The 24,718-nt window shown below is 38.0% G+C and overlaps 1 protein-coding gene across 2 annotated transcripts in view; it reads right to left on the bottom strand.

Annotated features, from left to right (window-relative positions):
* The window catches only part of NCOA2 (nuclear receptor coactivator 2), a 271,528-nt gene that overhangs the window by 104,988 nt on the left and 141,822 nt on the right, over positions 1 to 24,718 (bottom strand). The window lies entirely within an intron of this gene.

Here is a 24,718-nt window from a genome sequence, read left to right on the forward strand (position 1 = left end):
TCCAGTTTCAGGAGTGATCTTGCACCACGTGGAAACTACAGGTGTTGTAAGGAGCACCTCCCAGTCTCTGTTTTGGGTTGGCCAATGTGAGGTCTGTGCTGCAATAGCTCACCCAGAGAGATAGCCTGGGGAAGAGACAGTCCCACAACTCTAAATTGAAGGTTCCCAAAGTTAGCCCAGTAGACCTAACACCCTTGTTGTAGCCCCAAATTCTTGCAAAAGGCCTGGTAACCAATGCCCTTCAAAATGGAGGCTCTCCTGCAGAGCTGCAGAGCTGCTCCTCCCTTGGTGCCTACGGTTCCCCCTGGCACGGAGAAGCTCACCCCCTGCTTCCTCTCTCACATCCTCTTCCTCCTTCCCTCAGCTGGTTCTAGCTGCTATCACCAAAGGTTTTGAGATACACCCCCAAATCAAGGGAACTTTATTTACCCTGAGGAGGGAGACCATTATCAGCTTCTGCTTGCTGAACTCCTTTCAGTAATAAAAGGACATATAATAAGAAAATCAATGTGCTCATCACTAGCAGATCAAAATAATATTGAAGTATGCAAGAATAAGAGAGTGATAGATGTTTAAATTCTAAAAGAGCTACATAAAGAGACTAACAAAGACTTTAAGGAAACCATAAAAGACTGTTACTCAAGGTGCTTAATAACTGCTTAGCAAAAGAAAAAAGATGCAGCCCCAAAAGTACAAGTTAGCATTTAAAAGTCTTTCCTACAGCTTCAATTGTAAATGCTATTTCCCCTTCCTTCCCCCAGGCTTCTAAATCACCTTCCTTTACTTTACTTTTGGTAGTGGCTTTTCTTACTCTCTCAATTGGAAAAAAATCAGAGGGAAAGCCAAGCCAGTAGAAGACCAAGAACCTAGGGTAGATGTCAGAGAGCAATAGATTCACCAAGAGTAAGAACAAGGAGCAAGGTAGGCTAAACAACACCTACGACCGATCCCTGTATCGCTGTCACATACCAATCAAATTGCCCAGCTGCTTCCTTCGGTGTAATCTGGGATGCTCAGTCTCACTACAATCATTTCTTCTGGCCACTATTCTAATCCAAGGGGGCAGTAGAGCTTTTTTTTTTTTTTTTTTTAAAGAGTCACGTGTAAGCAGAATGAAGAAATATTATCAGTTGAGGGAGGCTGCACCAATTTGTACATTCAATTCAAGAGGTCACAAGGGAGGGTACAATTCTGACAGTTGATGCCCAAGCTTCCTGCTGATGGGAGCAAAGTAACCAAGTCCCAAGGTCACAACTGTGGCCCAGTAATAAGTATTAGTTACTATTCGCTCAGCATTCATACTATGTATCAAGCAATTTACAAATTCAAAGACAGACTACAAGAGTCAGTACAGCAAAGAAGAGCCAGTAGCCAGGTCCAAGCTTCACCACTTCTTCAGCCGTGTGACCTTATGAAGTTTTTACCCCTTGTGCCTTAATTACCTTTTCTGTAAAATGTGGACAGTCATTAGCATCTACAGCACGCAGCTAAGTGGATTAGCAAATGGCAGAACTGAGATTTATACACAGCCTTATACAACTCCTACTCTTAAATGTTACAGCAACAGGCTTGCTCATCAAAAAAGCCATTCTTCCTCTAATCACACAGGCCCACGTCAGGTGGCGGAAAAAGCAAGATCTGGACTACAAGGGTTTCTGTGCTTGGCTCTTTTCCCATCATCTAAATATCATTCATCCATCCATCCAACAAAGACTGCCTGACTGCCACTGTAAACGAGGCGACATGCTTTGAGGACCACAAGGAAGAATGTTCCTCAAGAAGGAAACAGGGTGAGAGGAGAGAGGAAATACTCCAGTAAGTTACAAATAGGACAAATACAACTGTTAGGCACTCCTCTGTACTGTGAGATACAAGAAAGAAGAACACTTTGCTGGCTGGGACGGAGGAAAGTGTATGATTTTAAGTGGTGGGGAGGGCATTCCAAGAAATATAAAGGGCCAAGGGTTGAACCAAAACCCTACACAAACCCTTCTCAGGTGATACTTTACAAACATCCATTTCAGTACTTCTCTCTGAACCACAATTTCCATCATTTCACTCATGAGCACATAAGAAAAAAATTACACATCCAGTCTAAGTAAGCTTTGAACAAATGGCCTAGGGAATTTCACTTTGGAAGCAGCTTTCTACAGTCATAAAAATTTAAGTAAATTTTTATCACTAAAATATAACCTTTAATATATATCAAAATGCCATATACAGTAGGTTAGGTGATAAGTTTTGCTGATGAAAATAGCCATCCAATCCCCAAAGTATTGCCATGTATATTAAAAAGTATAGTACTATCGGAAAGCCTTTCCATAGACAATTAAATAAGTGACTGTTTTGCTTAAAGTTGTATATACCTGGTTTGGGAACTTAACATTAGCATCACCATCATCTAAATTTCCCAAACTGTAACTTTGCATGAGGAGACAGCACGGGCGCAATTCAACAAAGGGACTAAAGAGAGATAGGGAATGGTACCAGAGCCAATGTTCTCTAGTCTAAGTATGGTAAAACCATTGAGCAGACAGTTTATATTGCCTTGTACCTACTCAAGGATGGCTTACAAACCAATCTATTTGTAGCTTACAAACGTCATTAATTTCCTCTTAAAATAAGTTAGGTGTCAAATTTTCCCGTTTATTATGTGATGGTACCTGAAACACAATTCCTCAAAATCTAAAAATTTCAGCTCTATGAACATGATTGCTTCCTTATTTTTCTGTTTCTGCCCCATATGTCCTCTTTTCCAAACAATTTGCCTGGGCTATGTGTCCCCAGTACATATTTCCAACCAACCTCTACACCACCCAAGAGAAAAAAGGGAGGTGGGGAAGGGTGTGTCCGGAGCCCCTTGTGGCCAAGTCAAGGAAGTGTGGGCGCCCCCTGCTGGCTGCCATGCCCTACCCGGAGGCACCCATCAGGCTGTGGATTCTCAGGAAGAGCCAACAGGCAGTGGTACCCTCTCTGAATCACTGCTAATCACCCAGGGAAAACAAAAAGAAGACAGATCTGAGACCCCCCAAAAAAGAAGTAATGGGAGAAAACTTAGGGTTGGAGCAGGGAAGGGAGGAGCGTGGGGAAGGGGTGACAGGCAGCTGGCTCCCACAGGTCTGTCTCCACCTGGCCAGCGGTAGCTGCTATCCTGGAGCAGACACATGGATTTATGCCCTGCTCTTTAGTGGGTGAACCAAATAAGTAACAGCAAACCTCATTAATGGGGGGCTCTAAGAGAAGAACTGTGGCCCTCTGATCTAGGTGACTGTTTGATATTCTAAAAGCCCTATGTGAGGTTTGGCTCAGCTGGCAGCAAGTGTTAGCACTTCCCAATGGAACGTGTGGAAGGGCCAGGTGAGTTCACCCCCCGCCCCCAAAATACTGGGCGAGGCAGACGTGACACAAACAAAAACCAGAGACAGACAGATAAGTCACAAAGATAAATAAATGGCTTACTTCCCCTGTACACTTACTCATAGAAAAGCATCTAAGGTAAAATAAACTATATGGATAGACGAGTTCCAATGCATTTTTGTAGATCAAAGTTAAAAATTAATTTCCAATGAAAAGGTAGGAGATGGAAAATAATGAAGGGCAGCATTGAAAGTATAAAATTTTCATTTTGTAACCAGCTCTAAATTTTCTTAAAATTTCTGCATGTTTTCAACATTCACATGAAATTAGAATTCTTGAGCATCTCACTCTCCATTCTGAAACTGTTCAATCTAAATCACAAAAACTGAAAATGACACAAGTAGACTCCCAGGCTGTATTTGATGGTAATTACAGTCATTGAGAGCAAACTAGTTTTCACCAGATGTTGGGGTTTGTGAAAGGACAAGACTGGAAAAGAAGTTTCAATTTGTCCATTCCTGTTATCTGTTAACAACACAATGGCCCTGCTTTCACTGACAGTACATCCTTAACTCACTTCCTTTGATATCCACTATGAGCTAGACAATAGAGGAAAGAGGTATAGCCACAAAATTAAGTTTTATTTTTTAAAAATAACAATATTTGGGCTGGCCCGTGGCTCACTCGAGAGAGTGTGGTGCTGGTAACAAGGCCATGGGTTCAGATCCCATATAGGGATGGCCGGTTCACTCACTTCAGAGAGTGTGATGCTGACAACACCAAGACAGGGTTAAGATCCCCTTACCAGTCATCTTTAAAAAAATAAAATAAAATAAAAAACAATATTTGAGGAGGGGTGAAAAAATGCCAGTTAAATCCTTAGCATAAGGACAGAAAGCGAGATAAAATATTAAACCTCAACACAATTTTTAAATGCACTCTTCTTTCATGGAATTCATCAATATAACTTATAAGGCAACAAAGATGTTGCAATACAGCCTCAGACCATTAAAGTTACTAAATCATCTAAACGATAATGTGCACTTTATCTTTTATCAGTACAGGCCATCTTCCAAACAAGGCCTGTAAAACTGTCAGATTTATTCTATGCTGAACAAATTAAAGAATAAATAAGGATAACTGTTGAAGTCCAAACAGAATAAAGTGATCAAACATTAGATTTTTGTTGCTAGCTTCAAGAAAAAACATTTTTTAAGATAGTCCCTCTCTCAAATCCCTTACTTTGAGGGTTTTTTTGTTTGTTTTGGTTTTGGTTTTTTGGCAGCTGGCTGGTACGAGGACCCGAACCCTTAGATCTTGGTGTTATGAACACTGTGCTCTAACCAACTGAGCCAACCAGCCAGCCCTGAAATACCTTACTCTGAGATATTTATAATGAAATTTCCCAAGTTAGAAATGACATACAAAGAGTTGTTAAGACAACATCTCTTATCAATGCCTACATGAAGATCTGCCTGATACATCATCCAGTTCCTGATATGAGATTAGAAAGGGTTCTAGAGCTTCCAAGGCCTTCCAGTTCTTTCAAACTCTCTTTACAGGAGATACGAGGGTACTTCAAAACAATTTCTGGAAAAATAGAATTAAAAGACAATACGATTCCTTCCATGAACTTTTTGAAGATCCCTCTTATATGAAATTATGTAGTCTGATTCTTCACAAACTTTTTAAGATGAAAAAATGCTCAAGCAATATTAAAAGTATAAATAAATTTTCACTTAGAGACTTTTCCATGCCTATTCGATTAAACTATGAAAGGATAATCTTTTAGAGCCCACCACTGCTAAGAAGCCCATCTTAATAGCTAAAGCTGCATTCACTATTTCTTTATCACAAGTAAAAATATTTGCTTATTCTAAACTCAAAACGATTTCTCCTTCAAAGTATACGATGTTCCAGGAGGAATCCCTTTATTATACAAAAGTAAAATTTCTAGGCTGGACTCTGAAAAATCTAAGAAAACGTAGTATCTAATTCTTAAATAAACAAAATGTGCTTTCTGGCTGTAGATGCCTGAGAAAGGTAAAAATAGAGAGTGGGCCAAACCTTGGAAGTCAATAAAATGATACAGAAGTAAAGATATCCAATTGACAGAGGAGGGAAAATACCTCTTTCTAAATAGTGTTAATTGATCAAAATTACCCAAAGCAAACATTATTTTGGCAAGACCCCAACTTTTGGCAACTGTTAAATATTCTATGCAGTAGATATATAGACTACGCAAGGATATATGGCTGATTCGTGCAAACAAAGAAGCATCACACGTGCAAATAAAACAGAAGTAGAACTATGCAGATTTACTACATACAGGGATGAGAGTACACAGAAAATCAAACTTTCTCTTCCCACTGGCAAACAAGTAATGCATTTAACACAGTGACAGAAAACGCTATACAATTACTTCAAAAAATTTAGCTAGTAAAATTGTATACTGTTTCCCCCAAAGTGTTATTACTCTTAACTAGATCACAGAACACTTAACTTCATCTTTACATAACACTATAGTGCTTCCTGATTTCCACACAATAAAATATTAATTTACCTCACATATACCATCTGTATCTACAGATTCAGACTCATAAAACTACACATTACTTTATACAGTGCCAACAGTTCAGTTGCAAAGTTTAAGGGGAGTCACTTCAAATAAATCCGTAATAAAAGACATCTTATTTTGAAACAAATTCTCAATAAACTTTACTAGTTTATAGCAACTTACTGTACATTTAACTTTTTTAAGTAACTACAGACACAAACTATTAACATTAGAGTATGATTTTTCAATACCAAGACAACAGCAGGTGGACACAGGATTAAAGAAAACAACATATTCTACAACTACAAATTCTCTAAGTAAAATGGCTTTTGCACCTACCTTCTCTTATGCTGTATCTTAGTCCACGGAACAGTAATAACAAGTGTATAAACAAATGTTTAAGCTCAAAATCCCTTCCTTCTCAATATGCTCTGCTCTTAGATTTACTTTTCTGTAATGGCCTTAAAGTGGTATATTAGACAGTAACTAGAAGACATATTCCATCTTCTGACTGAAAGCCAATAATACTCATGAATTTTTTAGCTGAAAGACACTTCAAGATGCCATTGGGAAGACTGTAATAAACACATTAGACTGCGAATGGGCAGCAAGTGCGCTCTTTAACACGTAACTGCAATAATCAAATAAATGGCTAAATTCACGTTCACTGGTTACACAAATATTTGGCTGTAAAATTTCTATCATGTACATCTCTCACAAAAGGAAAAAAAAAAAAAAAAAAAAAAACTTTTCGAAGTCTTATCTTAGTAAAGTCCAGTACAGAATGCATAAGAGGCAAGGAGCTGTTCTAAACTATCATGGGGGGGGGGGGGGGGGGGGCCGCTGTCTAGTTTCACATCAGTGGCCTAAGATGGTTTCTACTTTCTGAATTCTCATAGGCTAAGTTCCTTAACATAGCCAGTCACTGGGCTGCTTATATATCCAGCGGTGTCAGCTGGTGCTAACATGGCCAGGAATAGAAGAGTAAGTTTTAATAAGGCCTCAGATGAGAAAACATCGCGGGAAAAAGCTGCATTCCTTGCATCATGTAAGCATTTTCCCTTCCCTTCAAGCAGGGTGTATTTAGTCTCTATTTAATATTCTGAAAACCAGTCTTCACTGAAGGCTTAGCATTCTGGAAAGAAGTCATCAAACCAAAACTACAATGTAATGCTTGTGTTTGAGTTTTATAACTTGTCCAGATTAAAATTCAATTATCTTTCTTTATTCCGAAACCCATTTTAAATTTCTTTATGCAATTTAAAAAAAAAATTACTAACTCATGAGAGATACTTACTGAACTGGTAAGGGTAAGATAGTCTGTACCTATACAAAAATGGTTATTCTCAGAGTTGTAAAAAGTTCTTAAATAAATAAATGAGAGTCCTCTCCCACAGTATAACTTGTTTTGTTTTCTGGCTAATGCTTATTGAAGCACTGCACGTATTTCCTTGTTCAAAACTCACATTTTGATATGCATATATATATCTTACAGACTGTCTAACCTCCCTGACCTGTTTCCATAAGTAATTTGCCTAAGTCACACACATAATAAAAGACAGGTAAGGATTCAAACTCAGATGTAATTATAACTATCATTTATTGAGTGCTTACTACCTTGGCAGGCATCCTCTATATACTCTACATGTACAAACTCCTTTAGTCCTATAACAACCTATGATTATCACCATTTTACAGACGAAAAAATTGAGGTACAGAAAAGATAAAGTTACTTGAACAAGACCATACAGGAAGTTTTAGAGCTCATAAGTGAATCCAAACAGTTCCTCAATTCTTAACCACTGTAATGTGGGCATTAATAGTTCCTCTACTTTAATACTTTCATTGAAGAGAGAAACTTATAAACTTGTGTATATTACAGAAAACATTACATTTGAATTTAACTTAGTAAACAGTGACCACATAATTTCAAAGTATTTTTCTTTTTACTAAAAATATATAATTGTAAAATGGAAAACACTTCTTTCTGTCTAAAATGTACATACTTTAGAATTATTTATCCATTCAATGAATAATTAATGTTTCACACACTGTTGCATACATTGTAGATAAAGCCATGACAAGACGGACAATAGACCCTGCCCTCTTGTCCCAGTGCAGAAAGAAAATCATGCCTCAGCTAGTGAGCAGTTATTCCCTGAAGAAAAGGAGGTATTATTATTATTGAACTTATTATGCAGTTACAGAAATAGAAAAACCAGCCAGGAATTTCCTCTGGCACACCTAAAATGCCCAGATTGATTCAGATTTTACCTTCAAAAAAGGTAAAAACCCTTTTTTCCTATGTAATCAGAAGTAGTAATTGATTAATTTAAAAAGTTAGTTATCAACAGTAATTGTAGAAAATGGTACATACTACTTTAATAATTTCATTTTAGTTTTAAACATATAAATATAAATTTTAGTATCAGTCTCCACTAGAGTTTCAGTGTCTTTCTTGCATAAATCATACCTAAATAAAATAATACCTAATAATACAAATCATAATGTAAGTATAATATATATTCTATATAATATATAAATAATAATAAATATATATATAATAGACAATATAAATAATACCTAATAAAATAATTGTCTATTTCCCATTTTTGTTTATTTAAAACAGACCTAGAACTTACAGATTTCTTTTTTTTTTTTTGTCTTTTTCGTGACCGGTACTCAGCCAGTGAGTGCAGCGGCCATTCCCATATAGGATCCGAACCCGCGGCGGGAGTGTCGCCGCGCTCCCAGCGCTGCACTCTCCCGAGTGCGCCACAGGCTCGCTCGGCCCACAGACAGATTTCTTAAAAGTGCTCATAAGGCACAGGTTTTTATTATTTTTCCCAGTCTAGTATAGATGTGTTGCATATGTTACACACATTTGGCAGCAATTTTTGTCCATTTGACTTCGAGTCTTAGTTTTCACAGAAACAACTGTACCTTTTAAAACTCATACTTAATCAGTTACATAATATTTAATTAAATTATGCAATTACAATAACAGGTATAACTGGCTTGAACTGGCTTGGAAACAGGAATCTGGCTCTTGGTAGGTACACGATGTCACTGCTGGGTGCAGTATAGTGGGGTGTACTGGAGTTGTCCATCAGCCTGGGGCAGTCAGAGGGTGGCAGCACCTGGTCACAATTTACAGAGGAGAATGCAGATCATGGGGATATTACAGCGTATCAGTCCAATGGAGGTTGATTAAGAAAATCAGAATTTACACAAAGCTACACTCAGGGGAGGTCATTCAACCATTCAGCAAACATTACTGAATACCTATTATATGCTAAGCATGGTTCTAGGTGTTGGGGAATACAGCAATGAACAAAACAGAACATTCCATAATCTTTATATTCTACTAGGAAAGGGAGGAGGGGAGAGAGAAGTAGTAAAACAAATAAAATATTTACTATATCAGATAGTGATTAGAAGTATAAAGAAAAATAAGGTAGAATTAGGACAGAGTATAATGTAGATGGAGGAAGTGATGCTATTTTACATACTTGGTCAGGAAAGTCCTCTCTGATGGGTGACATCTGAACATAGATCCTTCTAACAGAACTCTAAGATTCATAATAGAGTTTCTTTATTATACAACCATTAAAGCAAAATAGATATGAAAAGCTGTACAATGATGTGGCTAAGGGCACATCCTCTGGTGTCAACTGGTTTGGAATCCCTGCAACACCACGTATTAGTTATGTGACCCGGGGCAGTTATTTAATTAACTGCTTTAGACTTTAGTTTTTTTCACTGGTAAATCTGGAGAAATAATAATACGTACCTTGTACAGGCTTGTTGAGAGTATGAAATGTAAAGGGTCTAGAAAAATGACTCGTACACAGTTAGGGCTGATTTAATAAATATGATATTATTTGAATTTAATAGCAAGTGAATGTTTATGAAATAATCTAAACTGGTGATGAATACAGTTGGAGAGTAAAATTAATTTACAGGAAGAAAAGTCGCCAAAATATTAGCAGTTAAATTACCTTAATGAGCACTATGGGTGTAATTTAATCTTTGCATTTTCCAAATTTCCTTTCATTAACACATCAGACTTTTATAAGTTTACAATATGAAGAAAGGAAGAGGGAAAGGGAGGGAGAAAGGGAAGAAAGAAAGAAGAAAAAAAAAAAAGAAAGAAAGAAACCTGGCTGTGCTGCTGTGAAAGACAAACACCCAAGCAAACCAAATAGAGATTCTTTTAAATAACCAGCTCCTTGGAAAGCAAATTATAAGGCACAAACTGTTTATGTGCATAGTTTCAGGAAGAACATTGCATAAAATGTGGCAAACCTATGCTATACTAAATGGCACAAAGACAGCTTAAAGTGAATGAAATGAGAAATCAGATCTCATTTCACTGGTGAGTATTAGCAATGAAATTTAAAGTATAAATTATTCCTCTGGAAAAATCAAAGGATGTTTCTATAACAATGTCCAAACTACTAAAACTATATTATAAGTATACTGTACTTATAACTGTATTATACTTTATATTTCTCCAAATTTACCCCACGTTCTTCTATATAAGAAAGATGGAAACTTATTTTGGATTCATTACTATATCCTACGCTCTTTAACTTTATGAACTTTCTCATGTTTTTACTCCCATTGATGTGACTTGATTGATATTTTTCAGAGTAAGAAAAATATCTAAGTTACAAGAGCTTGCCAGCAAAGATTATTAAAACTGCTCTTCCTCCTCAGAAAAATATTACTCGTCGTTCAAATTCAACTCAAATGTGGTTGCCTAAATGAAGACTTCATAGATTCCACTAGGAAGAGTTAAAGGTTCCCTCCTACTTGTTCCAAGCTCATGGTCCATGGAAATTAAAATAATACTTCTTCCGATGCATCATGATCAGCTGGCTCTTCCCAGGAGAGGATCCAGGCATTCCCTTGGCGCGTATCCTCCTCATGAGCCAGCCCTGCGTGGCCGCGGCCGGGCCACACTGCTGCCCCCCCTCCAGCTTCTGGGGGCCACGGAAGGGGCTGAAGACACTCACTCCTTCCTCTCCTTCGTTCATCACCACTATTTAACTCCACACTTTCTTGTGAGTTCTTTATCTCCAATCAAACAGGAAAACACAGGAGAAGGCAAAACTTTTAAGCATGTTGCAGGGAAAAAGTACAGGACACAAATTAAGAGCTTGTGGTTAGAGAAGAAATAAGGTACATAGTCATAGCCCTTTTTGGCAGTTTAAGTTACATTTCCTTACTACAGTAAAACCTGTATAAGAAGTATTTTTCTGAAATGCTCTTTTTATGCTCTTTCTTTGCTCTCTATCACACTTCTACAGAAGTGGAAAATGAGCAAGGAAGAAAAACCTGGTTTGGGAAGACCTTTGATTCACTTTTTTTTACCATACAAATTCCAACAAATTTACTTTTCATCAAATCATTACAATAACTTTAAACAGTATTTGCTATGAGTCAATGGTTAATATTAAAAAAGAAAACAGCAGCTCAGGATCAGCAGAGGCCCCCCTCCTTCAAAAACTCCAATTTGGTCTTATAAAAATAAGTCAATTTAAGCACTTTTATTTGCAAATAACACAAACCTACAGAATGATTTACTGAGAATTACCAGAGCTGATAAAGTTATTTACAAGAATTTGTTATTTGAAAGGAATTTAAAATTACCTTGGCACCTGAAAATATGAGCCAAAACACTTAACCTTTATTTTCTCCCTCAAATGTTGGATTTTGGTAATCATCAAAACTAACCATACTGTATGTTTATGACAGATTTACATTTCAGCTTAAGTTTCAAACCTGGGACACACGAACAGCTGTCAGCAGAATGGTAATCACACTGCTATCACTGGGATTGTACAATGGAGCCTAATTCTCTGACCAGAGGCCAGGGAGCCCTCTAGTCTTGGCGGACTTTGTGAAGAGCATAGGGTAGCCCTAGAGAGCTGTAAATGGACTGTTTTCTCCCCTTTATAGCTCCAGATGGAGAGTTATTGTGCTTTGTGGAATCAAAAATATAATTGGACTTAATAAGGGTGGCTTCTAATTACCCCTTGGGTAGGTTAATACAAATTTAAACCCAAATGAGCTTGAAGTGTGTTACAAATAATAATTTAATAAGGGTGGCCTAGAATAGGCATTAAGAAGATTAACACAAACTCCTATTTTATAATGTGTTGCTCTCCATCTTCTTTTTAAAGTTAGGACTGACACTTTTGCATTGGGAGAATAAAGAACAATCGTTTTGTGAAACCTACAACTATGGGATAAAGATCTGTAAGAATGCTGCACCTTATTTAGGCATAACTGACAAGTAATAAACATGCTATGAAACTTTAAAGAAATTAAGATAATTGCTTGACACCTCAGAGACATCTAGCTATATTATATTCTGTCTGTCTGGTACCCAAGTCAAAGGGATATAACTCACTATGCTGAAATTCAAACCCTGGTTCCAGCTGGGTTAGAATGATGTGGAGAAAACCAAGCTAACTCTTAGAGACATCACAACACAGTATATACATGTTCATAAGAACAGACATATGATACCTTTAGTTTGGTGTTTTCTTTTAAGTCAGTGTTACAGAACCAAGAACAGTGACTATAACTTAAGGCAAAAAAAAAAAAAAAGTAGACAATTAAGTTTTATATAAGGTTAAGTTTCTAATTAATACAGGTCTCTTTTGGTATTAAAAATATAACCTAAATTATAGGCTTTTAACTTAAAAATCTATTTGCATTGATTTCCTTCTGATTCTCAATTCAACTGTACTGATAATTATTGAGTAGCTTGTAAGGGCAAATTACTGTGCTCTACGGACATTACAATACAATCACTGAGTAAGAAACAGAACTCAATCTCAAGAAACGACAGATTTAGGAAGAAGATACAAGTATGGTGTTAACTAACATGTAAGATAGTATATATGAAAAATACGAAGTGCTAGTGAGGGAAAACTTACATCTTGAGGAGAAGACTTGGCAAAGGTTTTATGAACACCTGAGCTGGGTTTTGAAAAACGGGTAGTAGAAATTTCCAAAGTGAAGATGCGGTAGTGGTGCGCACATAAGAGATCCCTTCAGGGCACCAAAGTGGTACAATAAATGAAGAACAAGGCCATGCTAGCTATAGTTGCTAGAGATTGCATGGCTAGTATATCCATGGGATCCATGAATTTGGGAGTCTGGGTCTTTCCCTTCATGCTTAACCTTTTCTCCCCCAGGTCACTTTCAGGCCCTAGTGTTAGTGCTGGCTGTACCCTACCTAAGCCAGCGCAGCCCTAGAACTGTGCTTCTCAAAGTGTCACTAAGGAACTATCAGAAATGCACTGTCTGGCTCTAGATCAGACCTGTTGAATAGACTCTGAAGGTGGGGCACAGCACTCTGTTTAACAAGTCTTTCCTGTGTTCCTGACGCCTGCTGAAGTTTAACAAGCACTGCCCTAAACTTTAGAGAGAAATTTTCTTGCCCTATCAGCGACCTGAAATCTGAGTAACTCATAGTAATTATCTTCAGCTCTGAGAAAGAAAAAGAGGGAGAGATAAGGCAAAGCACCTTTTATTCATCCAATTCATTTATTTACCAGATATTTAGGTAAATACTTACTTTGCAGAGTATGAAAACCTTAAACACTAAAATGAGTAGTAGTTCCTATTAATTTAATAAACCGTGGAAATAATGAATAGTTTTGAGATGGAGGTAGAAAATCACAGTTATGCTAGAAAGATTAGCATGACAGTGGTATAAATGACATTTCTGGCAGTGTAGGGAGGAGAGGCTGAAGACTAGCTAATAGGACACTGCAAAAAGTCAACATGTTGTATGACTGCATTTATACGAAATGTCCAGAATAAGCAAATCCATAGAAACAGAAAGTAGATTAGTGATTGCCAGAGGCTGGGGGGAAGGGGAAATGGGAAGTGACTACTGATGAGTACAAGGTTTCTTTTTGGTTGATGAAAATGTTCTCAAATTAGATAATGTTGATGGCTGCACAACTCTGTGAATATACACAATACTGCTGAACTGTACACTGTAAAAGGCTCAATGTTATGTAATGTGAATTATACCTCAATAAAGCTATTATTAAAAACAAACAAAAAGATAGAAAACAACAACAAAACCCCTAACTGTCAAGCTTGATGCTAATAACCTGGCAAAATTGTGCAACAGATAAATGGATAGTATGCAAGTATTCATAAAACACACTGGAGATTATTATGAGCAAGAATGACTTCCCTAGCAATATTCATTCGAAATGAATTGTCCTTATTCTTTTTGCTAAAGAGATTAGACTAAGAATTTTGTTTGTTCGTTTGTTTGTTTTGGCTTAAAAGTTATACATGTTCCTAGTAAACAATGTAGGAAATACAAAACACTTAAGCATATATTCCTACCATGCAGAGAATCACTAATAACTTTTAAAAAAATTCTGCTCCGTATTTTAAAATATGTATATACAATTAAACTGTATATGTGATTTTATAGGGGCGATTTAGTTTTTTCCTTAATGTTATCCACTAAAATTTTCCCATGGCATTAAATATATTTTTACAAACATAATTTTTAATGGCTCTATGATATCCCATCATATGAATATACTGTAGTATTTAACCATTTTCTACTTAACAATTTAGATTGTTTCAAATTTTTGCTACTATAAAAACTGATGAATATCTTTTATATAATTGTTGATCCAATATTATAATTTTTAAAAATTTACTTACAGTAGAGTCTTAGAAATGTAATTACTAGATCAAAGGGTGTGACCATATTTAAGTCTATTTATGTATATACTTTTCCAAGAAGGCTGTATTAATTTACAATACCCTCAGCAGACTATGTGAGTTCCCTTCTCACAATTCACAGTAGTAACAGGTATTATGATTTTTTAAATGCTTTGCTAATTCGATGATTATGGCATGACTCTGTTTTAAAATTTAAACCAATTACAGAGGTAACTGAATATCTTTGAAGTGTTTATAAGCACTTCATTTCTATTTTGATAGAAGAATGTGGAGCAGGGGGATGCTATAGATACAGTATGCAGAAGTCAGCTAGGCATCTGACATAATGCTGTCGTGGAGATGAAAGCAAAATATGGGTTCCACTGGTGGTTCCCAAATTTGGCCACTAATGAATCACCAAAGGAGCTTTTAAAAATATATATTTCCTGGCTCCAACCCAGGCCAGCTAAAGCAGAATCCCTTGCAAAAGTACCACAGGGGATCAGCTGAAGCCCACCCAGCACCAACCGGGAGAGAAGAGCAGCATGTGAACTACGGGGCTGGATGACAACAGAGAATATTAAGAATTCAAGGCTGGTAGAGTAACATTCTTGGTATTAACAGAATATTGATCCTTTCTGGCTCTCCTCACAGGCCGCCACTCCAGTAGAAGCTGCTGGTCTCTCATGACACAGATAGTAGGGACAGGAGGTGGGGTCATAACTCCTCATTCCTCAAAGCAGTTTCTAGGCCATCTCTCCATTACAAAGGTACCCTTGTATAAAAACGTCTGCTCCTTTGAAAGCACCCTCTTGCTACCCGTGCTATAGACCACTCTCTGTCTACCTCTTCTTTGAAATTTACCAACATGCCACTTAATCCTCCACATTTACTACAGATTTTGGCATCTGATTAGTTCTTCCTCTCCAGCGCAAATCTAGTCATCATCCTGACTGATTTCAAAGACTAAGAGGATGAGCTAATACCTATCCTCACAGGTCCTCATCTGTCTATTATAACGTCAGTAAGGATCACCTCCACTTCACTTCAGCCACTGCTCATATGATCACACCCTGAATCTTGTTATCACCCAGAACTGTTCCTACTTTAACACTACTGTTTGCCCACAACCTCCAAGCACACTAGCTTTCGTTACTGTCTTCCTCCATAATAATTGGTCTTCGGTACACAAAGAACTCTAGTCCCTTGCCCCTTTCTCTAATCTCCTTCCTGTCACTATCCAGCTAGATCCACCACCACCCCCTGCCCCAGTACCCTTAACTGCCTCTCACAGCATTCATTCTGCAAAACCTCATCCCAAGATTTCTTCACTTCTGTACGGGGAAAGCTGAGCCCTGATGGAGGGTTTCACACCGCTATGGGCAGAAGGACCCCAAAGACATTTCCAGGTTTCTTGCCTAGGCCCTGAATCCCACCTGCCAGTCCCTCACTGTGTTCTCACGTCAGCTCCTCCTATTCACCTCAACAATTCCTTCCAGCTTTTAGCACTTGAACAAGTGGCCATTCAACTTGATTTTCAACTTTCTTTCTGCCTACTTAGAAAAATATCTACCTCCATCGTCAACATCACTTCTGGTGTCTTGGAGGACGTCTGATCCCCTTCCTGTAAACACTCCACCCCACTTCCCATTCCCTCCCCACCTTCTCTGAGACCCGGCTGCAATAGTTATGGCTTCCCGTTCCCATATTTTCAACCTCCTTCTCTCTATGTTAACCTACGAGCACACTCAGGTCATTTCCATCCTTTAAAAATACATGTCCCTTCAGTCTGAATCGTTCTCTAGCTACCACTGCATCTCACACCTTTCCTTCAGGTCCATGCCTGTCCAAAGACTGCAGGTCTGTGATCCCTGATGCTAAACACTGAAGGCCATAGGTCCATGCCTGTCCAAAGACTGCAGGTCTGTGATCCCTGATGCTAAACACTGAAGGCCATATGACTTAGAATTCAGATATACATATATGTACATTTTTCATGTCAGAACAGTGAGACATGACATATACCATATTTTACAACATCCCCAAAGGGGCCTGCAGAAGCATTCTGTAATCAAATCCAATATTATTTCTGCAGTGAAATGTATGAATATTCACACTAAGCGGGACGAATGAAGATTATAAATCATCTCAATCCAGTCAGGTCAGGTTTTACCACCAAAGGAGTTACAAAAACCCTTCAACTTTCAGAGTTTGTTGAATTTTGAGATTCAAATAAGGGAACACAGGCCTGTACTCTATACCTAGTGCTTTCCACTCACTCCATGACCCAAAGCAACTGCATTTCTTCCCACATCACTCTATTAAATCTGCCCTCCCTTTTGAATACACCCCCACCCCTTCCGTGATTCCTCCCTGAATCTCTCCATTCTGTGGCCTCCATCACACAGCACTCTACAGACCTTTCTCTTAAACTATTTAATTCTTCTCTTTCCATCTCTTTTGTGGGATCTTCTTCCTCTTTGGAGTTATCCAGACCTCCATCTCACAAGTACAAGTTTCTACTGTTTGGCTATTATGAATAATGTACAAGTTTTTTACATGGATATATGCTTTCAATTCTCATGGATCTATTCCTAGGAATGGAATTGGTGAGAAATATGGTAACTCTTTTTAACTTTGTTTTGCCAGCTGGTACAGAATGTTTAACCTGTTGATGAACTGCCAAACTACTTCCCAAAGTGGTTATACCATTTTATATTCCCACCAGCAATGTATGAGGGCTCTAATTTCACTTCACCAAAACTTATTATTTTCCTTTTCTTTCTTTATTATAGCCATCCTAGTGAGTATGAAGTAGTATCTCATTATGGGTTTGATTTGTATTTCCATAATAACTAATAATATTGAGCATCTTTTCATGTGCTTATCTGGCATCTATATATCTTCTTTGGAGAAGTGTCTGTTCAAGTCCTTTGCCTATTTTAAAATTGGATTCTCCGGGTATTCCTAACACCACTTTTGGGGTTATGAACCATTCTGAAAATCTGATCAAAAAAGTAAAAGCATGCGCGTTCAAAGTAAGACATACAACTCTAAAAAGTCACTAACTCACTAAGACCATTTATGGGCTGTCCAAACTGAGCACTCTGCTCTATACCACAGGTTCTCAACCATGGCTGCAGATTTAAAAATCACCTGGAGAGCCTTTAAAAAGAACATTACCACAGGGCCCACAATTCCATGTCTAGATATATATTCAAAAGAACTAAAACTGGGACTCAATCAGGCATATAAGAGTATTTCAAAAAGTTCATGGAAAGATTCTTATTATCTTTTAATTCTATATTTTCCACAAACTCTTTGAAGTACCCTCAAACGTATACCCATGTTCAAAGTAGCATTATTCACAATAGCCAAAAGATGGCAACAACCCAGATGTCCATCAACATAGGAATAGATAAACAAAATGTGTAGATATATACAATAAAATATTATTCAGCCTTACAAAGGAATAAAGTATTGACAGCATTGCTGAATCTTGAAAACATCGTAAGTGAAAGAAACCAAACACAAAAGGCTACATGATTCCACTTACATGAGGTACAGTACTTTGAATAGTCAAATTCATAGAGACAAAATAGAATGGTAGATTTTATGTACATTTACCACAATAAAAAAAATGAAAAAAAAAAAAAACCAATACAAAAGCTTAAAAACAAAAAACAAAAAACAGATAACCAGGGTACCACTCCAGACCCACAGATTTTAGAGGTATGGTTTAACCATCAGTATTTTTCTTAAAAGCTTTCCATGTAATTCTGATGCTCAACTAGGATTAAGAACTGCTGTTTAATAGTCTCTTTGGTAATACCACCTTATCCTCCAGGGCTCCTCCAAATCTTTCTTTCCAACCTTTACCTCTCAAAGCTTCCACCTCAAAAATTCAGCTGCCTTCTGGGTGTCTACTCACAAAATTGAACTCATCCATCTCTTCTTCCCATGCCCAAATGACCCACCTTCAAGACATTAATCCACTGAACATCATTCTTACACACTTCTGTGTTCTCCTCATCAAATCACCACTAAAGTGACTTTGCTCTAAAATATTCTCAAGTCTCCCCTCTCATCGCTCCGCTAGTCACTGCAGCGTCTACTTCAGGTCTTCATCACCTCTCCTCTGAATTATTCAACATAAGTCTCCTTACCTTCAGATAATTTCCCTGCTTAAAACTCTCTAGTGGGCTCCACTCCCTCCAAGAGGAAGCCCAAGCTTCCTCCAACATGCATAGGGTAGTATCGCTTCTCGGCCTTTTGGCTAAGATCAAGTGCAACATGCATAGGGTGTTTTATGATCTAACCCTGCCTGTGGCTCCATGCTCACCTCCTGTCCTTTTCTGTCTGCCTTGGTACTGCAAACTGCACACATCTCCTCACCTACTCCATCCTCTCCCTCTCTCTCATCTCAGTTCTTCTGCTTGTCCTGTATCTAACAAGCCATATGCCTTCTTCCTTGTGACTAATTCCCACTCCTCTTTTAAGGCCTAGCTCAGGTGACAAAGACCCTCCCCCTTCTAGATTAAATTCCCCTCCCATGTCTTCTAACAGCCTATATAACTCTATAATTACTGCATATATCATAATTATCTTATTTATGTCTTTTTCCCTACCAAAGTTTAAGCTCCTTGAAGAGTGAACACCGAGTATTTTTCATTTTCTTAAAATCCTAGGCCCTTATCAGAATGCCTGACATATGAGTATGTAATCAATGTTCACGGAATAAATTGCTTTACAAACTGTTATAGAGTTTGAAGCTATGTTACCAAAATAGGTAACATCATTGAAAATTTACTATGCTATTATAGTATACCTGCATTATTTTATTTGATCCTCAGAATTAATTCTATGAAGTAACTATTATTATCATTCCCTGAAACACAGAAAAATCCAGTAACATGTCTAAGGTCAAACACAGCCAGCAGGTGGGACAAGCAGGACTCAAACCCTCGCTGCCTGGCCCTGGGCCTGCAGCTTCACCTCCAGCACCCACCTCTCCTCCTGATGGCTGTTGCTTTCTCTATCTGACACCATGAATATCTCAGCCCCTCAAGTAAATATTTCCTCCCAGAATTTTCCCCTATGATTATTTAAAAAGTTATAATCTTAACATACAGTTTTATATCTTCTAAAATTTAAGAAAGCTCTAGCATGTTGCTACATAGTCTTCACAGCCAGCACAGATGCCACAAGAACAAACAGAGAAGCTTGCAGTGAGGTCGAAAAAAGATGAACTCTATTAAATTTCTAAATAAGGGACACCAAGATAACAGTCATTTAGGTAAAAATAACCAGGGGATTTTAGTTGATTGCAAGTTTAATATTTATTTACCCAAATGATCTGATGCTAAAAATAAAAATAAAATAACAAACATACTCACAGACTGCAAGAACAAAAGTAAAATTAAAAATGTGTGATTCAGACAGAAACATAAGATTTCATGTTGCTCCAGAAGATAGAAACAACAGGTTCATAGGGAATTTAGTCAATGAACAGGCATGCACATGTGTGTGTGAGTGTGTGTGCATGTTTAAACTACTTGGGGAGAGGAAACATGCATAGGTGAGAGAACACATCATGTGTGTTGAGGTGATATTTCACAGAGAAGAGATGTCACACTGACAAAACGTGAAGTTTGAAAAACAAACAAAATAAGAGTAGGCGCTCGGTAATTATTAAGTGTTGGGCAATGGACTAGGCACTGCGTTATTTTATTTACTTCTCAGAGTTCTACAAAGCAGATATTGTCCCCCATTTTCCAGGGGAGAAAACAGACTTGAGAAGTTAACTAACCTGTCCAAGATCTCAAAGATCTTAAGTTATGAAACGAGGTTTCAAATCAAGCTTTAATTGCAAATGCCATGCTCTGTCTATAATTCTTCACACTCTAATAAAAACCATTAGATAACTATCTCAAAACACATAACAGAAGAGTTGCCAACACCACCACAAGGAAATAGTCTAGGTAAAACATATTCGAAAAAATGAACATATCATCCTTGAAGTCTGTGCAATGTTCATGCCTGGTGATCTTCAGCTGTACCATACTGAGAGGCATAGATGGTTTACCCCAGGATTGCCAGATGTGGTCAGCATCACCACATGTAGCTGACTGCCGATCTTCCAATGTGAACTGAAACTCCAACAGAGGAAGCAAAAGCTGATGACTTTTTAATGTTACGACATGAAGGAATTAGATTTTTGTTCTTTCCTCTTAGCATCACCAATGAAGTACGAACTTGCCCTTTCCCTGTATTTCCTTTCGAGTTATGTCACTGTGATATGCTTATTTGTTCATTTCCAGCCCTCCACTGGTCTCACCACCCCCAGGGACCAACTGTAACCAACAGTGAATACAGTGCATTGCTTGTCTAAACCACAATACTGTACTGAACTTAGGTAGTTTAGACATTCAGGATGGTTCCAGGCCCATGTGAGCTCAACTGTGCCCCATTTATCTCCATATCTGCAGTTCAGACCCACTATTCCAGGAAAACGTCTGTTTTTCATGTCTCACAATAGCTGGGTCAGTTTCTCTTACTTTGGTGCCTTCCGCTCACGTTAATAACTCCTGTACAAGAAACTAACTTCCCACTTACATTTGTTACTTTGCTTCTTTCTACCTAATCCTAGGTACCCGATAACATTTTCAATCAACATTAGAAACTCATATTCCAGAATCTAATTCCAACAACTGTCTTGCAGTTATCTGGAAGTTAAAATAATCTGGGGGAGTGATGGGAGATCGAACCAGGTAGATCAGAAGTGATCTTGAATGGGTCACAGGAATTCTATCTCTGTCCTGCAGAGGTAACTGAACACAATTCACCAATGGTTAATTCTGATAAATGGACATGCTGACTTATTATATGAATGAAAGACTAAACTCTACCAACAGCAAAGCAGAAAAATCAGAGAATTTGAGCCAGTCGTCTAATTTTAGATGTGCGGAAACACAAAACCCACAGTCCCATAGATCTTGGTAAATGTCACATAGTACCAGACCCTCCTGCACACTACTCAGAACCAAACTATCCATAACCATAGCCCTTCCTAAGGCCCTGCTATTATGAGACAGCTTTTATCCAGCTCTGCACACGGAAGACACCCTAACACCACGATGAGACTGCTCCCCTGGCACTTGATTCAGGTGTCCAATCTACAGGCTGTCCCAGAGTCAATGGGGATGCTGTGGCACAAAAGCTCTATCCAGACAAAGATGGCGGTGATTGGTTGGGTCAAACAGGTTCTCAGTCTTTGGAATATATAAAAGAGAACTGTTGCATGGGAAGAGAGAGAAACTAAAAAGACACACAGAAAGAAACCACACGATAACAAAGTAACAAGCCTCAATGAATGAGCCCAAGTTATGAGGCAGAGAAAAGATACACAGTGACCTTGTGGAAGGGCTGGGAGTTGGCAGAACAGAAGCAGGAGAAGCAGATCAAGAGGACACCTTTGCTACCACAGTCAACAAACACACAGTGATTCTCAACCTTCACAGTAATCATCTCACATGCTGAATTTTTTCAGATTTCAATAGTTAGGCTATCACTTAGACACTGAGGCTTTTGATGGGAAGGAATATGTAGCCCTCTACCCCTTTCCACCAAAGACAGAAGCCCTACTGAGAATGGCAGCCCTATTCAACTGCATCTCCTAACTCGGCCCTGAAGTCACTGAACCTTCAGACAATAACGGGCTTTGGAGTCATCTCTTGCTTTCACCATTTACTAGCTGTTCAACCTTGGGAAAGGTATTTAACATTTCTGAGCCTCAGTTTCTATGTCTGTTAACACTGAAAATAATATTCATTTCACCAGTTTGTATGAAGATTAAGTGAGATAAAGTATGAAAGTACATGGCCTGGTACACAGAAATTGCTTCATACAAATTAGTTACCTTCATTTTTATTATCATTACTACCTGAAGTATTTGGTTCACTGTAGGTGCTCCCAAATAAAACTCCCTCTTCAAACAAGGAGATACGCTGCCTTTGTGGTTCAGCTCTCAAACTGTAAAACAAGTATCTTTTTGCAGTCTATTTAGGACTGCATTTTTTGCATTTTTGTGCTTCTGCTCTTTAAAATGGCCCCGACGTGTAATGCTGAAGAAATACTGTCTAGTAGTTTTTCCCAAGTGCAAGAAGGCTGTGATATGCCTTATGAGAAAGTACGTGTATTAGACAAGCTTTGTTAGGCAGGAGTTATATTGATGTCATGTACATTAAGTAAAATGTCTTCAAACAGAAATACACATAAAATAAGGTTACATGTTAATTGAATGACTAAAATATTCCGACAAGAGGCCTGCAGGAACCTAAGCCCATACTTCTCCAGGAGCAATGGCTCAGTACTCACTCATTCAGTGTTTGCTACAACTTTGTATGCAATGCCTGCGAATAACAAGAATTGACTGGAGTACATTAAAGGCAGAATATGGGAGTAGGTGAGAATGTTTGGGGCATGAAGCTGGAAGAGTAGATTCAGAGCATGAAAGAGCCTTTTATGCCCTACCAAGGAAGGTGGACTTCAAATTGCTTCTAATCTTAAGCTGCTCATTCATTCGAAGATTCTTTATGGGCTTAAGAAGGGTCTCTTCGTTCCTGCTCTTTACTGTATCCCTGGTATCTGGAACACATGTACCTACAATAAAAACTACTATTTAATGCCTCTCCCTTTACACACATTGTCCTCTCTTTTCAGAGCAGCGCTGATGACAGAAATATGCTGAGAGCCATTAATTATCTAGTGGCCATATTAAAAGTCAAAAGAAATAGGTGAAATCAAATTGAGTAATATATTTTATTTAACACAATACAGTCGAAACACTATATTTTAAAAATCATTAATGAAATATTTTACATTCTTTTTTTCACATTGTTTTCAAAATCTGGGTGCACTTTGCACTCAATTCAGACTAGCCCATTTCAAATGCTCAAAAGCCACTGTGGCTAGCGGTTACTATAGTGGGCAGTGGAGGCGTGGAATTCCTTTATACCGCCTCCAGTGTATGGTGATTACCATCCCAGCATCATCTTAACCATCAGCTCCATCTTCACTGTCTCTGCTAAGTATTCCCTGATCAATCCTCTTATCCACTTCCACAGAGAATCAGTTACTTTTCTCCTATTCTAGTGAAGTACCTGACAAAATCTTGCAATAAACAGTTGTTAAATAAATGAGCAAGAGGATTTAAGTGTAAGAATAAAATTGGTTATTCTGGCATTTTAGAAATAAACCAACACATAGGAGGCTACATCAAGAGAGTCCAAAGATAAGGGATAAAGCTATAACGATATTTACTTTCTCACTCATTCCCAAGACTCCGTTAACAAGGATTTAGTAGGGGTAAAACTTTGTCTACCATGAATACTGACGAGAAAGAGTGGCATCACCTAGGAGCAAATATGCTGTAAACCATTAAAATTTGAGAGAGTACAAGGGATCCCTATCTGAAAGATGATGTAGACAAGAACTCCTCTCTAGGGAATTTGCATGGGTGTAAAATGATTCACAACAAATCTTAAGTCAGTGGTTTACATTCAGAGGTGTTCTCAATGCCTAAAAATATGGATCTTAATTTAGATTCTCTGTGGTTTTTATACCTGAATGTTCCATCATAGCAACGCGGTGAGTAGAAGGACCTTGGAAGCAGCAAGATCTCCATTTGCCAAGAAAAAGGAGAAGTAGCTAAGTAAGAAATATGTAACACACATCTTTCAGATCCCACAACTACGGAGCTTCTCCGCATCCCATCAATCTCATGGCAGTGCATAGTCTCTCTGTCTCGTAACAACCTCTGCTATCCCATCTGAATCCTCTCCCTCATATCTCCTTCCTCTAAAGCACATTTCTGAATTAGATGAGTTCATTTTCATGAATGTTTCTTTTCAATGCAGACCAAATACCCTGTAAGTGATGGTTTACTCTTAGCGTACATTAAATTAAAAAGAAATTCATTAAAAGTATAAACATTAAAAAAAAATCATTTCAAACTTAATATAGTTCTCTCCTTTTCTTTATGTTCTTCCTGTCCTCATTCCAGAATAAATCAGCAACTCCAATTGA

This window comes from Cynocephalus volans, chromosome 15 (assembly GCF_027409185.1).
Source record: "Cynocephalus volans isolate mCynVol1 chromosome 15, mCynVol1.pri, whole genome shotgun sequence".
Lineage (NCBI taxonomy): Eukaryota > Metazoa > Chordata > Mammalia > Dermoptera > Cynocephalidae > Cynocephalus > Cynocephalus volans.